Source organism: Electrona antarctica, assembly GCF_951216825.1.
Source record: "Electrona antarctica genome assembly, chromosome: 23".
NCBI classification, from domain to species: domain Eukaryota; kingdom Metazoa; phylum Chordata; class Actinopteri; order Myctophiformes; family Myctophidae; genus Electrona; species Electrona antarctica.
This window is the reverse complement of record NC_136804.1, coordinates 12428925-12444386: the sequence shown is the minus strand read 5'-3', so window position 1 is coordinate 12444386 and position 15462 is coordinate 12428925. Positions and strand designations below refer to the sequence as shown.

At 41.3% G+C, this 15462-nt stretch overlaps 1 protein-coding gene across 1 annotated transcript in view; it reads right to left on the bottom strand.

The window, feature by feature from the left end:
* Positions 1-2757, bottom strand: part of shank3b (SH3 and multiple ankyrin repeat domains 3b) — a 62652-nt gene extending 59895 nt beyond the window's left edge. The window contains exon 1 of the mRNA XM_079494544.1: positions 2673-2757. The gene's annotated coding sequence lies outside the window, so the exon portion shown is untranslated. The remainder of the gene's footprint in view (positions 1-2672) is intronic.
* Positions 2758-15462: the final 12705 nt, after the last annotated feature.

Sequence of the window (15462 nt, the reverse complement as noted above, 5' to 3'; positions counted from 1 at the left end):
AGTTGGATAAAATCAGATATTATATGACAATATTCGAAAATCATATGGTGTGATTTTTACACTTTGAGATATGATAGGAAACTAAGGAAAGAATGGCCATTTCAGCTAAATGTGACTGATTACACATTTAGAAAGCTTTCCAAATTAAATTGAAGCTATAATAGCTTTCATTTGAGTGGTATAGATAAATACAAATATGCTAGCGTTTGACCAAATCCTATCCCTGAATCTGCCTGGCAGATGCCAAGCGGCTAAAAAATAATATATGAATCTCAATGTATCTGTGTTACCACTATGCTTTCAAGGGTGCCTGGACATTCTGGTATGCTTCAGGTCTGTCTCACTGGCTTGGTATGGAATACTACTAGTATCTAGTGGGTCACTTTTGTTATGCAGAACCAGTGTTGCAAGATGAAAAGAACAACCGGTGACTAGGTGTCCGATGCCCATGCCCATCAGACTCCACAAAGGTTGTTGGTTATCAAAACATGTCATGTCAAGGACCCCTGCAATGATATGTATTTGCCCGCAGACCCCCATTTTATGCCAGGGACACCCAGACACCCAGAAGAAATAAGTGAAAAATGCTGATTGCATTGGAATCACCCCGTGAGCTTGTAGATTGGCTTATTTTTTAATAAGAATACATTTAAAGTGGTCCCGTCCGAGGACCCCTGGGGCTCATGGACCCCATTTTGAGAATTGCTGATATAGACATAAACGGTGGCCATGGACTTCAGAATCGTAGTGTAACAGAGTTGTTATTGCTTAATCAACTAGCCTTGGAAATGGATGGATGGCTGCTTGGGCGTTAAGCCACACAAAATGTGGACAGTCCTATAGGGTTCCCAAAAGGGCAAATGTCTTAATTAAATTTGAATACCTTCAAATGCACAAGGACCTCAAAATTGATATTTGTTTGGCCACTGACAAGATACACATACTCAGACGCTCATATATTATATTATAATATAATATATGAGCCTATATATTATAGGCATAATAATTATGGAGATCCAGTTGTCCAGAACCACCGATATGCCCATATCAAGTGGGAAGTCGGTCGCATGAGGATGCCACTCACATGGGGCGGCAGTGGGCGTGTGAGTGTCCGGTAGAACAGCCAACTGCAAGGTTCCCAGTTCGATCCTGGGTTCTCCCAGAGTTAGTGTCGAAGTGTCCTTGAGAAAGACTCTGAACCCCTAATTGCTCTCAGTGGTTGCAACCATGATTGGTGTGTGAATGTGGGAAGTGAGGACGCTGGTGTTGAATGTTCGCCGCTTCACCTCCCAATGTATGAATGAATGGACCATTGTAAAGTGCTTTGAGTAAAGCACTCTGTGCATAGAAAAGCGCTATAAAAAGGCAATCCATTATTATTATTATGGGGCTTTGCATTTCTGGGGGTAAGCTAGTATAGGGGATCAATTGACTTGATCCCCTATCCCCTATGGAGAAGGGTTCTACCGGTATGTGAAAAGCAGTTCAACATGGGTATGACGGTCAAAGGTTAGGCAATCACTGTTTAGAAGGGTTGGGGCGATGGCCCCGCCCCATCCATCGCCACTGGCAGGATGAAAGGGATTCGGGTTCAGAGAACCCTCAAATGTAGAAAGTGGAGATAGGTGCCACCATGCACCCTGTGCCAGTGTGCGATATCGCAAAAAAAAAACCAACAACAAGGGGCTCATGCCCTGGAAAGAGTTGCGGTTCCGGTGGCGCCCGGTAGAGCTCCTGCTGGCCATTGAAGTCTGGGTTTAGAAGTGCCAGGAAATTAATCTCACACCCAGGCTGTACAAGGATTATCATATACTGTATATGGTTTTACCCAATTTACACCCTAAAATTAAATAAATAAATAAACCCCAGCAACCATTTTGGATCTGTGCTACAGCTGGCCCCTTCTCACAATATTTCAGTTTGGTAACATAGAAATCTATTGATCAGACACCATAAGGATTCCAAAAATACACCAAGTGCATACAGTACAGTACATGTGGAGCAATTGTCTTATACTAAACAACTTGACTTACCGCTATATCTTTTAGATGCAGGCAGCCTATACTACTGCTGTTATGTAACACCCCCCCGACACACACACAGTCACACACCCACATGCGTGTGTGTGCGTGTGTGTGTGTGTGTGTGTGGGTGCGTGCGTGCGTGCGTGCGTGCGTGCGTGCGTGCGTGCGTGCGTGCCACACACACACACACACACATACACACACACACACACACACACACACACACACACACACACACACACACACACACACACACACACACACACACACACACACACACACACACACACACACACACACCGATACATGTAGTGCACTGATAATTAAGCCATTTGTAACTAAAGTACAAATAAAACGTTTGTACATTCTCAGAGACTAATTAATGATGAGGATTTTACCCGCAGATACACAGAGAGATTAACAGGGAGAAAGGAAGAAAGTGTGATAGAATTCAGTCACATTACTGTTAAGTTAGACAGTACTGCAAGTCTCTCTCTCTCTCTCTCTCTCACACACACACACACACACACACACACACACACACACACACACACACACACACACACACACACACACACACACACACACACACACACACACACACACACACTGTATATACTGTATATTATGCAATGTTATTTGACTCACCCTGTAGATGACAGATTGCTTCTTCATGATGAACAGGGATAGATAGACAGTGGAGCTACAGGGAGACTTAAGTAGGGTACAGAAGATGAGGGAGATAGGTTGAGAGAAAGAGAGAGAGAGAGAGAGAGAGAGAGAGAGAGAGAGAGAGAGAGAGAGAGAGAGAGAGAGAGAGAGAGAGAGAGAGAGAGAGAGAGAGAGAGAGAGAGAGAGAGAGAGAGAGAGAGAGCTCAAACCTGGATACCACAGATGGAGAGAGAGAGAGAAGTAGAGACAGAGGAAGGAATAGGAGAGGAGAGAGAGAAGAGAGAGAGAGTGAGAGAGAGAGGGGGGGGGAGAGAGAGAGAGAAAGAGAGAAAGAGAGAGAGAGAGAGAGAGAGAGAGAGAGAGAGAGCGCTCAAACCTGGATACCACAGATGGAGAGAGAGAGAAGTAGAGACAGAGGAAGGAATAGGAGAGGAGAGAGAGAAGAGAGAGAGAGAGAGGGAGAGAGAGGGAGAGGAGGGGAGATGCTTGCTGCTGAGTGGTGTTGGTTCAGCCCACACACTGCTGGGGAATGGAGAAACACAGTGTTCAGAGAGTTAGAGAGAGAGAATGTGTGTGTGTGTGTGTGTGTGTGTGTGCGTGCGTGCGTGCGTGCGTGTGTGTGTGTGTGTGCATGCGTGTGTATGTGTGTGTGTGTGTGTGTGTGTGTGTGTGTGTGTGTGTGTGTGTGTGTGTGTGTGTTGACGCGATGTCTCCCACTCCAGTGCGTGGGCCAGATACTCTCTGCCTCCCAGTGACACACAGAGAGAGAGAGAGAAAGAGAGAGAGAGAGAGAAGAGAGAGAGAGAGAGAGAGAGAGAGAGCGTGGGTGTGGAGGAGTGGTTGGTTGTCATGGTAACGCTACAGCAAATGCTTTTTAGCCAATCGGCTGCGCTGGCGGCATGTGATGCATGATGGGAAATGGACAACGGTAAGTGAGTCATGTGATGTTCAGTGACCCAATCAGATCATCCTTTGTCACTAATGAGTAGCTGCATTGGCCAATCCCAAGACACCAAAAGTCTGGAAAAACACCTTCTTACAGTATACTGTACTTACATCCATGAATCTATGGCCACAGTATTATCATCTCTGTCAGGTGGAAAATTTGTATGTCCAAAACTGATACTTTTTGGAAAATGGAACAAAAACTATGGAAAGTATGGAGATATTAGGTTTCTGCCCAACTGTGATGATACACTGCGATGGTTCCCAACCTTTTCTGGATCAGGGCCCACTTGACGCAGCCCACGCATCTGGCCACTTGCATTTTCAGACCATGTTTATTTTAACGATCAATCAATCAGTTGTGTTCAGGGCCGGGCTTGGATCAATGGAACCGACGTAGCATCTTTTTTCGGCCTGCATAGTCCAGGCTATTTGTATAGGGTGTACTATATATATATATCATATACTTGTGTTCTTCGTCCACAGGATCAACCAGAACTGCACTCTGTCGAGTGCCAACTTGCGCGTTGCACGGCCTACTAGTGCGCAAGCAGAGCGCGTAAGTACTCCCGACTCAGCTAACTTATAATTGGCTGTTGATGGTGACGTACGTAATTAAGATATGTTTCAATGTCGGGTGGGTAAAAGGTAAATACATGTATGTAATCTGAAATCTATCTTAATTAAGTCACCATCAACAGCCAATTATAAGTGTATACTTGTATACATAACTTGTATACATGTATGTCACGGTCGCAGAGACAAGGAGATAAACAGAAACTAAGGAAGTTGTCCCAATATCAGTCCCATCATCTATGTGCTGGTCCAATCAGCGTTCGACACCTAGTGCCAGCGTGGCATTGTGGAAATTAACTGTGTAGTCAGCCAATGAAATGTGTATCAACAATTGTATTCTACAGTATGAATAGCCTTTGTAATGAATTGTTCGTGAGAGAGACTACCCTGTGCCCTTTGGGTGGTACAGGGGAGAGTGTAATTTGGCTGTCTGTGGATCTGTTCTGTCTCTCTGATCTGAAAATGAATTAACTAAACCATAATTGCTCGGACTGGACAATCCTTCTTCCTGGTGGTTTCATCTTTTAATTGGGTACAAGGTATTTTTTCTAAAAGAGTATTTCCTGCTTAACGTAGTCCTGTTAAAGCTATCGTTAACTTGGTCATAGGCTCTCGGCCTGTTGTGGTGCTGAGTATTTCTGTGTACTCTTTGAGTACTTTCTCTAAAGTATTTTTTATAGTTTAGCCCTGTGTGGCTCAGTAATTCAGTATAATACAGTCCTTTATATCTTTGGTCCCTTTTGCATTTTATATGCAACAAATGGGTTTTATCTTAATTATAAATCCATCAAATTGGTCCATTTCGAACCGTCTTTTTTTCCGAGTATAAGTCTAATTTATTTAATTAGCACCTCCGACAAAAAGGAACCACCCCCATTTTTATTTTTATTTTTCTGCCGGAAGAACAAAGTCCATAGTCATCTTTTTGGAGCAGGGGTTTTGTCGATACATTTCCAGTTCTGGAACCGATCCTCCCCATTTTTGGGAACATACAAGCCGCGGATCTGTGGACGAACGGACGAAGCATGAAGCTTGCCACGGTCCTCCACAGATTTCCCCCCCCCCCCATCCTGTCGTCTGTCCGTACGACGGTTCCTCTCCGCTTCGGTGGACCCTGTCCGGGACCACCTCCTGCCTGCCTGATTCTCAGCTGCTTGCTTTTCTGAAGTTAAGTAATTTGTCTTTCTGTAATCTTTCTTAGATTATACTGTTATTATAATTTATTGCCGTACATTCATGTCTGGGACTTAATCCCTGAACATGTCTCAGTCACATTACTCTTCCTCCACTTTAGATTTTCAGGATGTAGCGCAACCATCGATGGGCACATCATCCTCACCCTTTATTTTACTTTCCACTTCGATTTCTTATCTGTTATAATATGTTTGCCTTTCAGCATGCGGTTATCATTTGTCTTGTTTTATGTTGATATATCGCTGTAGGAATCCATAGATGTTACTTAATTTATAGTCTTCTTTCTCTCAAACCTCGACGGGGGTGCGGGAGTAGAGTAGGTTCTTTTTATACCGTCAAAAGGTCTGTGATTCCTTTCACCATTTGATTACACCATTTTTTTATCACCCCTTTTACATTGTACCTAGTAGTGTTCGGTTTTTATGACACTAATGATTTTAGAGTGTGTAGGCTCCTTATCTAAGGAATTTAGGGAGGAGAGCAACAGGCTCTCTCCTTGCTTAGGGACTGAGTGCGTGCGTGTGCGTGCGTGTGATAACGCATGCCTCCAACTCTCTCTCTCCTTCTCTCCTTTTTCTCTATCTGCCTGTGGGCCTCTCTGTCTGTCTGCGTGCGTATTCGTGCGTAGGTGTGTATATCACTGTCTTGTGTTGGAATGGATGTGTGTGTTGTCCCGTAGAACAGTTATTCTTCTTTTAGGCCTAATAGTTGAATGATGTGGGTGTGTGTGTAGCGTGCCATTCGTTCAATGTCACCTATTTACGCTGTACATAATTTTATTTGTATTTAGAGTGACTGAGTGAGTACGTTTATCCTGTGGGCGGATATGTTGCCTTTGTCTATGTGTGTGCATGCGTTCGTGCGTGTGTCAGTAGCTGAGACAATTACGCACAGGGTGCGTGTGTGCGTGCATATGTGTTTGTCCGTGTTCATGTGTATATGTGTGTGGGTGAAACACCATTTGATTGTTTTTTTTTTTTTTTAGAGTGTGACAGTACGGGTATTTGCGTATAGCCTCCATTCTAATGATTCGTGATAATATTAGGGATGCGTGACGACTATTTACTATTGATTTATTTATTTGTCAGGCTCCGTGTCCCGCCATTTATCATCATTTCATACACTTTATAATTGCCTAGTGGCTGTGCCATGGTTTTTCATTTTTAGATAGGACCCCTTGACCATTTAAAGGCCCATTATCATGACAATTTATTATTGATTTCAACCAATCCCCTTATTGATTTAAATTCATTTATTATTTTGTATTATTTAATTTCATTTATTTTTGAGTGGTGTCAACCATTCATTCCCAAGACATTTTAAATTCCCTATTATTATAATACTTATTATTTTATTTTTATTTGTACTCTACTCTCTCTTTTTCTCTGCCTGGAACGAGTAACTATAGGCTCCTACAGGTAGAACTTGTGATCTCACAATTTCTTTTTTGGCGTCTTTTACGTGACATTAGCTACGTCATTAATAGCGTATTTGATAAGTACATTAGCATACATGTGTTTTTTAGGAGTGATGACCTACATTTTGTTTATTTCTGTCCGTGTTTGCAATGCCATGCCATATTATGCATGATAGTCTTAAAGTCCAGTGCAAATACAGGGCAAAATAGACTTGTGCGTTTATTCTGTCATCATCAAGCTGTGTTTCCTGTGTTAACGGATTTATCACTGCAACGTTGTTTTCTACTTGAGATATCGTTTTATTGTATTCTCCCTGCCCTTTATCTTTAAAGGTGCACATACATACGTAGAATGCTGGTTTTCTTCTTGAGATATCTTTCTCTCTCTCCCTGTCTCTACGTAACCTCCCTCCAGTTGTTTATCTCTGTGTAAATGCGTACGTAGAACGCTGGGTCTCTCTCTCTCTATCTCTCTCTCCTTGACCTGTCTCTCTAAGTACTCTCCCTCCATATAACTGTGAAATGCGTGCTGTGAGAACGTCTGTCTCTCTAAGTACCCTCCCTCCATATAACTGTGAAATACGTACTGAAAGAACGGTCAGGAGAAGTACAAATATTAATATTATTTTTTATTATTATTTTAATTTTAATTTTTTAAACCATACCCTGTCTACCTACACGCCCTACTTTCACCATAGCTGTGTAACATGCGCGGTTGGTAGATCAGTCATTTTCATTTTTATTTTTATTTTTTTAAAACCATACCCTGTTGATGTTTACCCTGTTGATGAATTGTTTATAATGGTTGTTTCATTTCATTCACCAGTTGTTTTTTGTCCTTCTGTTTTTATCTCACAGATACGGATTTCTGGTGGTTTCGTGGTCAGGAACAAACCCGGGACAGAGTAATCTAGAGGTCAACAAGAAGTGATGGAGAATAGTGAAGGAATGTGTTGTCGACCTCGAGATCCCTTTTCCCTTAAGTTTAGGGTTTGCCCTTAGACCCCGACCCACTCAGAACCGTTTAAAAAAACAGTATTAGGCCCGACCCCCTAGAACAGTATAGGCCATCTGCCCATAGATTTCCCATCGGGAACAAATTAGAATTCCACTCATGTTTCACCATACACATAATTGTTTTCTGTTTTTCTTCCATGTTTTTCTTTACTAAGACACTGTATTTTGCTAAAACGCTGTTACCCTTCCCTACCTAGTATTAGGATTCATTTGATCATTCCTTCTCCCCTCAATTAATTAATATATGGTATTTTGACTATTCATTTTCCAGATCCCAGATCTGCTTCATTATATAGATTATGTAAACTGAATTATCCCATCTTTGGACAATCTAAATTTCCTTCCTTTAGGATTCATTATCCCACCTCATCATATTTTTATTATTTTTATTTGATTCATATTTTACCTCTGAATTTGGAATATCCCTCCATTGTAAACATTTAACCTTTATTATCCCCGAACCACCCCTTGACCTTACATTGAGATATTTAGAATAGGGACATCTTTCCCCTTCCATTTCATTTTATTATTTTGTTTTCATCACCTTGAGTTTGACTTGATTAGGCATATATATCCTCCCCTGAATAGACTTGATTCTATATTTGGCCTTCCTGGTACTAATGGACTCGCCAGGAAACGACACGACATCATCGATTACCCTGTCCCCCTTTCCGAGCTCTGCTTGGTATAAGAACTGTTAGGTGCATCTCCGGCCGTTTTCTCCCGATCAAGTATCTGTCAATGAGAAAGTGTAGGCTGAGATTGTCACCTATGGGTCACCTGTTATGTCACCCATCCTGGGGGGCGGGGCGAAGATTCGGCTCCGACAACGAGCCAAACCATCCAGTGTCTGCTCTGATGAGCTACAATGAACATTGTCAAACTCTGACACTTTCGACGGCGTAGGAACGCTGCAACATTGCTGAGTTCTTTGAGAACCCCGAAGATAGAAGATCGAGAGAGAAAAGTCATTCTGTCTCTCTCCCACAGTACCATCTAAATAAGGAGTGATTGTTTGCCTAGTCTTAAGTCAAAACTATTTTTTATTTTTCATTGTTCCTGTTTCCACTGCCTTAGTATAGAGTTAATTTTTATTTCTCATCTCCCAATTGACCCTTATATTATTTTAATTTAATTCCCTGAAGATTGATTATTGATTATTGATCACATTTGACACTTCATCCACAAAACGTGATGGAGTTGATGGATCTGTAGATCTGCTACTTTGGTATTTTTTGTGGACATGTGTCAAGTGTTCATATTTTGTCATCTTGCCCTTTGACCATCAGTTTTATCACCCTCCACAGGCCTAATCATCTCAGACCTATATTATCCGTTATATTATTATATCATATTATATTATGGATTGCCAGACGCCAAGTTAAAATTCACTGTCTATCTCCAGTCAAAAGTTAGCTGGCATATTGAGAGGTCTATTTGGATAAACACTACATGCATTTGACCTTGGTGCCCAGTGAGAAAGTAGATAGGAGTATTTCTCTCTGTCTCTGCTAGCAGGGAAAGAATGTTATCTTCAGGTTGCCTGGCAACGCCAGCGTCCACGCTTTCCCGGTCTATGGCTTTCATGACGGAAACTAAGGAAGTTGTCCCAATATCAGTCCCATCATCTATGTGCTGGTCCAATCAGCGTTCGACACCTAGTGCCAGCGTGGCATTGTGGAAATTAACTGTGTAGTCAGCCAATGAAATGTGTATCAACAATTGTATTCTACAGTATGAATAGCCTTTGTAATGAATTGTTCGTGAGAGAGACTACCCTGTGCCCTTTGGGTGGTACAGGGGAGAGTGTAATTTGGCTGTCTGTGGATCTGTTCTGTCTCTCTGATCTGAAAATGAATTAACTAAACCATAATTGCTCGGACTGGACAATCCTTCTTCCTGGTGGTTTCATCTTTTAATTGGGTACAAGGTATTTTTTCTAAAAGAGTATTTCCTGCTTAACGTAGTCCTGTTAAAGCTATGGTTAACTTGGTCATAGGCTCTCGGCCTGTTGTGGTGCTGAGTATTTCTGTGTACTCTTTGAGTACTTTCTCTAAAGTATTTTTTATAGTTTAGCCCTGTGTGGCTCAGTAATTCAGTATAATACAGTCCTTTATATCTTTGGTCCCTTTTGCATTTTATATGCAACAAATGGGTTTTATCTTAATTATAAATCCATCAAGGAACACACTCTGTTCTTTTTGCACTTATTCTATTCTAACCACTTAAAAACTATCTCTCTCATTCTCACTCCTTTTCTTACCACTCTGCCTTTTTGTTATAGCTTGTTTCTGTTTGTCTGCATTGTTTTTTACCCTCTCTGCTAATATTCTGTCATCTTGTATTTTCTCTTGTTTGTCTTTCTATACTCTGTGGGTACTTTAAGTCCTTGTGGGAGTGACCCTTTTGATCTGAATTTTGAATCAGCCATCAGACAGAATCAAACAGACCACTCACTGAGTGATCTACTTGAGTCCCTCTGCTGGCCAGATCAAGGCTTTAATTAAAGGCCTCAGGCAGTATATATCTGCTCTCAAATCACTCAGTCACTCACTCACGGTCGCAGAGACAAGGAGATAAACAGCTACACAGCTGTTTAAACTTTGAATCCCTGCATACACACACACACAGGTAGAGGAACACACTCTGTTCTTTTTGCACTTATTCTATTCTAACCACTTAAAAACTATCTCTCTCATTCTCACTCCTTTTCTTACCACTCTGCCTTTTTGTTATAGCTTGTTTCTGTTTGTCTGCATTGTTTTTTACCCTCTCTGCTAATATTCTGTCATCTTGTATTTTCTCTTGTTTGTCTTTCTATACTCTGTGGGTACTTTAAGTCCTTGTGGGAGTGACCCTTTTGATCTGAATTTTGAATCAGCCATCAGACAGAATCAAACAGACCACTCACTGAGTGATCTACTTGAGTCCCTCTGCTGGCCAGATCAAGGCTTTAATTAAAGGCCTCAGGCAGTATATATCTGCTCTCAAATCACTCAGTCACTCACTCACGGTCGCAGAGACAAGGAGATAAACAGCTACACAGCTGTTTAAACTTTGAATCCCTGCATACACACACACACAGGTAGAGGAACACACTCTGTTCTTTTTGCACTTATTCTATTCTAACCACTTAAAAACTATCTCTCTCATTCTCACTCCTTTTCTTACCACTCTGCCTTTTTGTTATAGCTTGTTTCTGTTTGTCTGCATTGTTTTTTACCCTCTCTGCTAATATTCTGTCATCTTGTATTTTCTCTTGTTTGTCTTTCTATACTCTGTGGGTACTTTAAGTCCTTGTGGGAGTGACCCTTTTGATCTGAATTTTGAATCAGCCATCAGACAGAATCAAACAGACCACTCACTGAGTGATCTACTTGAGTCCCTCTGCTGGCCAGATCAAGGCTTTAATTAAAGGCCTCAGGCAGTATATATCTGCTCTCAAATCACTCAGTCACTCACTCACGGTCGCAGAGACAAGGAGATAAACAGCTACACAGCTGTTTAAACTTTGAATCCCTGCATACACACACACACAGGTAGAGGAACACACTCTGTTCTTTTTGCACTTATTCTATTCTAACCACTTAAAAACTATCTCTCTCATTCTCACTCCTTTTCTTACCACTCTGCCTTTTTGTTATAGCTTGTTTCTGTTTGTCTGCATTGTTTTTTACCCTCTCTGCTAATATTCTGTCATCTTGTATTTTCTCTTGTTTGTCTTTCTATACTCTGTGGGTACTTTAAGTCCTTGTGGGAGTGACCCTTTTGATCTGAATTTTGAATCAGCCATCAGACAGAATCAAACAGACCACTCACTGAGTGATCTACTTGAGTCCCTCTGCTGGCCAGATCAAGGCTTTAATTAAAGGCCTCAGGCAGTATATATCTGCTCTCAAATCACTCAGTCACTCACTCACGGTCGCAGAGACAAGGAGATAAACAGCTACACAGCTGTTTAAACTTTGAATCCCTGCATACACACACACACAGGTAGAGGAACACACTCTGTTCTTTTTGCACTTATTCTATTCTAACCACTTAAAAACTATCTCTCTCATTCTCACTCCTTTTCTTACCACTCTGCCTTTTTGTTATAGCTTGTTTCTGTTTGTCTGCATTGTTTTTTACCCTCTCTGCTAATATTCTGTCATCTTGTATTTTCTCTTGTTTGTCTTTCTATACTCTGTGGGTACTTTAAGTCCTTGTGGGAGTGACCCTTTTGATCTGAATTTTGAATCAGCCATCAGACAGAATCAAACAGACCACTCACTGAGTGATCTACTTGAGTCCCTCTGCTGGCCAGATCAAGGCTTTAATTAAAGGCCTCAGGCAGTATATATCTGCTCTCAAATCACTCAGTCACTCACTCACGGTCGCAGAGACAAGGAGATAAACAGCTACACAGCTGTTTAAACTTTGAATCCCTGCATACACACACACACAGGTAGAGGAACACACTCTGTTCTTTTTGCACTTATTCTATTCTAACCACTTAAAAACTATCTCTCTCATTCTCACTCCTTTTCTTACCACTCTGCCTTTTTGTTATAGCTTGTTTCTGTTTGTCTGCATTGTTTTTTACCCTCTCTGCTAATATTCTGTCATCTTGTATTTTCTCTTGTTTGTCTTTCTATACTCTGTGGGTACTTTAAGTCCTTGTGGGAGTGACCCTTTTGATCTGAATTTTGAATCAGCCATCAGACAGAATCAAACAGACCACTCACTGAGTGATCTACTTGAGTCCCTCTGCTGGCCAGATCAAGGCTTTAATTAAAGGCCTCAGGCAGTATATATCTGCTCTCAAATCACTCAGTCACTCACTCACGGTCGCAGAGACAAGGAGATAAACAGCTACACAGCTGTTTAAACTTTGAATCCCTGCATACACACACACACAGGTAGAGGAACACACTCTGTTCTTTTTGCACTTATTCTATTCTAACCACTTAAAAACTATCTCTCTCATTCTCACTCCTTTTCTTACCACTCTGCCTTTTTGTTATAGCTTGTTTCTGTTTGTCTGCATTGTTTTTTACCCTCTCTGCTAATATTCTGTCATCTTGTATTTTCTCTTGTTTGTCTTTCTATACTCTGTGGGTACTTTAAGTCCTTGTGGGAGTGACCCTTTTGATCTGAATTTTGAATCAGCCATCAGACAGAATCAAACAGACCACTCACTGAGTGATCTACTTGAGTCCCTCTGCTGGCCAGATCAAGGCTTTAATTAAAGGCCTCAGGCAGTATATATCTGCTCTCAAATCACTCAGTCACTCACTCACGGTCGCAGAGACAAGGAGATAAACAGCTACACAGCTGTTTAAACTTTGAATCCCTGCATACACACACACACAGGTAGAGGAACACACTCTGTTCTTTTTGCACTTATTCTATTCTAACCACTTAAAAACTATCTCTCTCATTCTCACTCCTTTTCTTACCACTCTGCCTTTTTGTTATAGCTTGTTTCTGTTTGTCTGCATTGTTTTTTACCCTCTCTGCTAATATTCTGTCATCTTGTATTTTCTCTTGTTTGTCTTTCTATACTCTGTGGGTACTTTAAGTCCTTGTGGGAGTGACCCTTTTGATCTGAATTTTGAATCAGCCATCAGACAGAATCAAACAGACCACTCACTGAGTGATCTACTTGAGTCCCTCTGCTGGCCAGATCAAGGCTTTAATTAAAGGCCTCAGGCAGTATATATCTGCTCTCAAATCACTCAGTCACTCACTCACGGTCGCAGAGACAAGGAGATAAACAGCTACACAGCTGTTTAAACTTTGAATCCCTGCATACACACACACACAGGTAGAGGAACACACTCTGTTCTTTTTGCACTTATTCTATTCTAACCACTTAAAAACTATCTCTCTCATTCTCACTCCTTTTCTTACCACTCTGCCTTTTTGTTATAGCTTGTTTCTGTTTGTCTGCATTGTTTTTTACCCTCTCTGCTAATATTCTGTCATCTTGTATTTTCTCTTGTTTGTCTTTCTATACTCTGTGGGTACTTTAAGTCCTTGTGGGAGTGACCCTTTTGATCTGAATTTTGAATCAGCCATCAGACAGAATCAAACAGACCACTCACTGAGTGATCTACTTGAGTCCCTCTGCTGGCCAGATCAAGGCTTTAATTAAAGGCCTCAGGCAGTATATATCTGCTCTCAAATCACTCAGTCACTCACTCACGGTCGCAGAGACAAGGAGATAAACAGCTACACAGCTGTTTAAACTTTGAATCCCTGCATACACACACACACAGGTAGAGGAACACACTCTGTTCTTTTTGCACTTATTCTATTCTAACCACTTAAAAACTATCTCTCTCATTCTCACTCCTTTTCTTACCACTCTGCCTTTTTGTTATAGCTTGTTTCTGTTTGTCTGCATTGTTTTTTACCCTCTCTGCTAATATTCTGTCATCTTGTATTTTCTCTTGTTTGTCTTTCTATACTCTGTGGGTACTTTAAGTCCTTGTGGGAGTGACCCTTTTGATCTGAATTTTGAATCAGCCATCAGACAGAATCAAACAGACCACTCACTGAGTGATCTACTTGAGTCCCTCTGCTGGCCAGATCAAGGCTTTAATTAAAGGCCTCAGGCAGTATATATCTGCTCTCAAATCACTCAGTCACTCACTCACGGTCGCAGAGACAAGGAGATAAACAGCTACACAGCTGTTTAAACTTTGAATCCCTGCATACACACACACACAGGTAGAGGAACACACTCTGTTCTTTTTGCACTTATTCTATTCTAACCACTTAAAAACTATCTCTCTCATTCTCACTCCTTTTCTTACCACTCTGCCTTTTTGTTATAGCTTGTTTCTGTTTGTCTGCATTGTTTTTTACCCTCTCTGCTAATATTCTGTCATCTTGTATTTTCTCTTGTTTGTCTTTCTATACTCTGTGGGTACTTTAAGTCCTTGTGGGAGTGACCCTTTTGATCTGAATTTTGAATCAGCCATCAGACAGAATCAAACAGACCACTCACTGAGTGATCTACTTGAGTCCCTCTGCTGGCCAGATCAAGGCTTTAATTAAAGGCCTCAGGCAGTATATATCTGCTCTCAAATCACTCAGTCACTCACTCACGGTCGCAGAGACAAGGAGATAAACAGCTACACAGCTGTTTAAACTTTGAATCCCTGCATACACACACACACAGGTAGAGGAACACACTCTGTTCTTTTTGCACTTATTCTATTCTAACCACTTAAAAACTATCTCTCTCATTCTCACTCCTTTTCTTACCACTCTGCCTTTTTGTTATAGCTTGTTTCTGTTTGTCTGCATTGTTTTTTACCCTCTCTGCTAATATTCTGTCATCTTGTATTTTCTCTTGTTTGTCTTTCTATACTCTGTGGGTACTTTAAGTCCTTGTGGGAGTGACCCTTTTGATCTGAATTTTGAATCAGCCATCAGACAGAATCAAACAGACCACTCACTGAGTGATCTACTTGAGTCCCTCTGCTGGCCAGATCAAGGCTTTAATTAAAGGCCTCAGGCAGTATATATCTGCTCTCAAATCACTCAGTCACTCACTCACGGTCGCAGAGACAAGGAGATAAACAGCTACACAGCTGTTTAAACTTTGAATCCCTGCATACACAC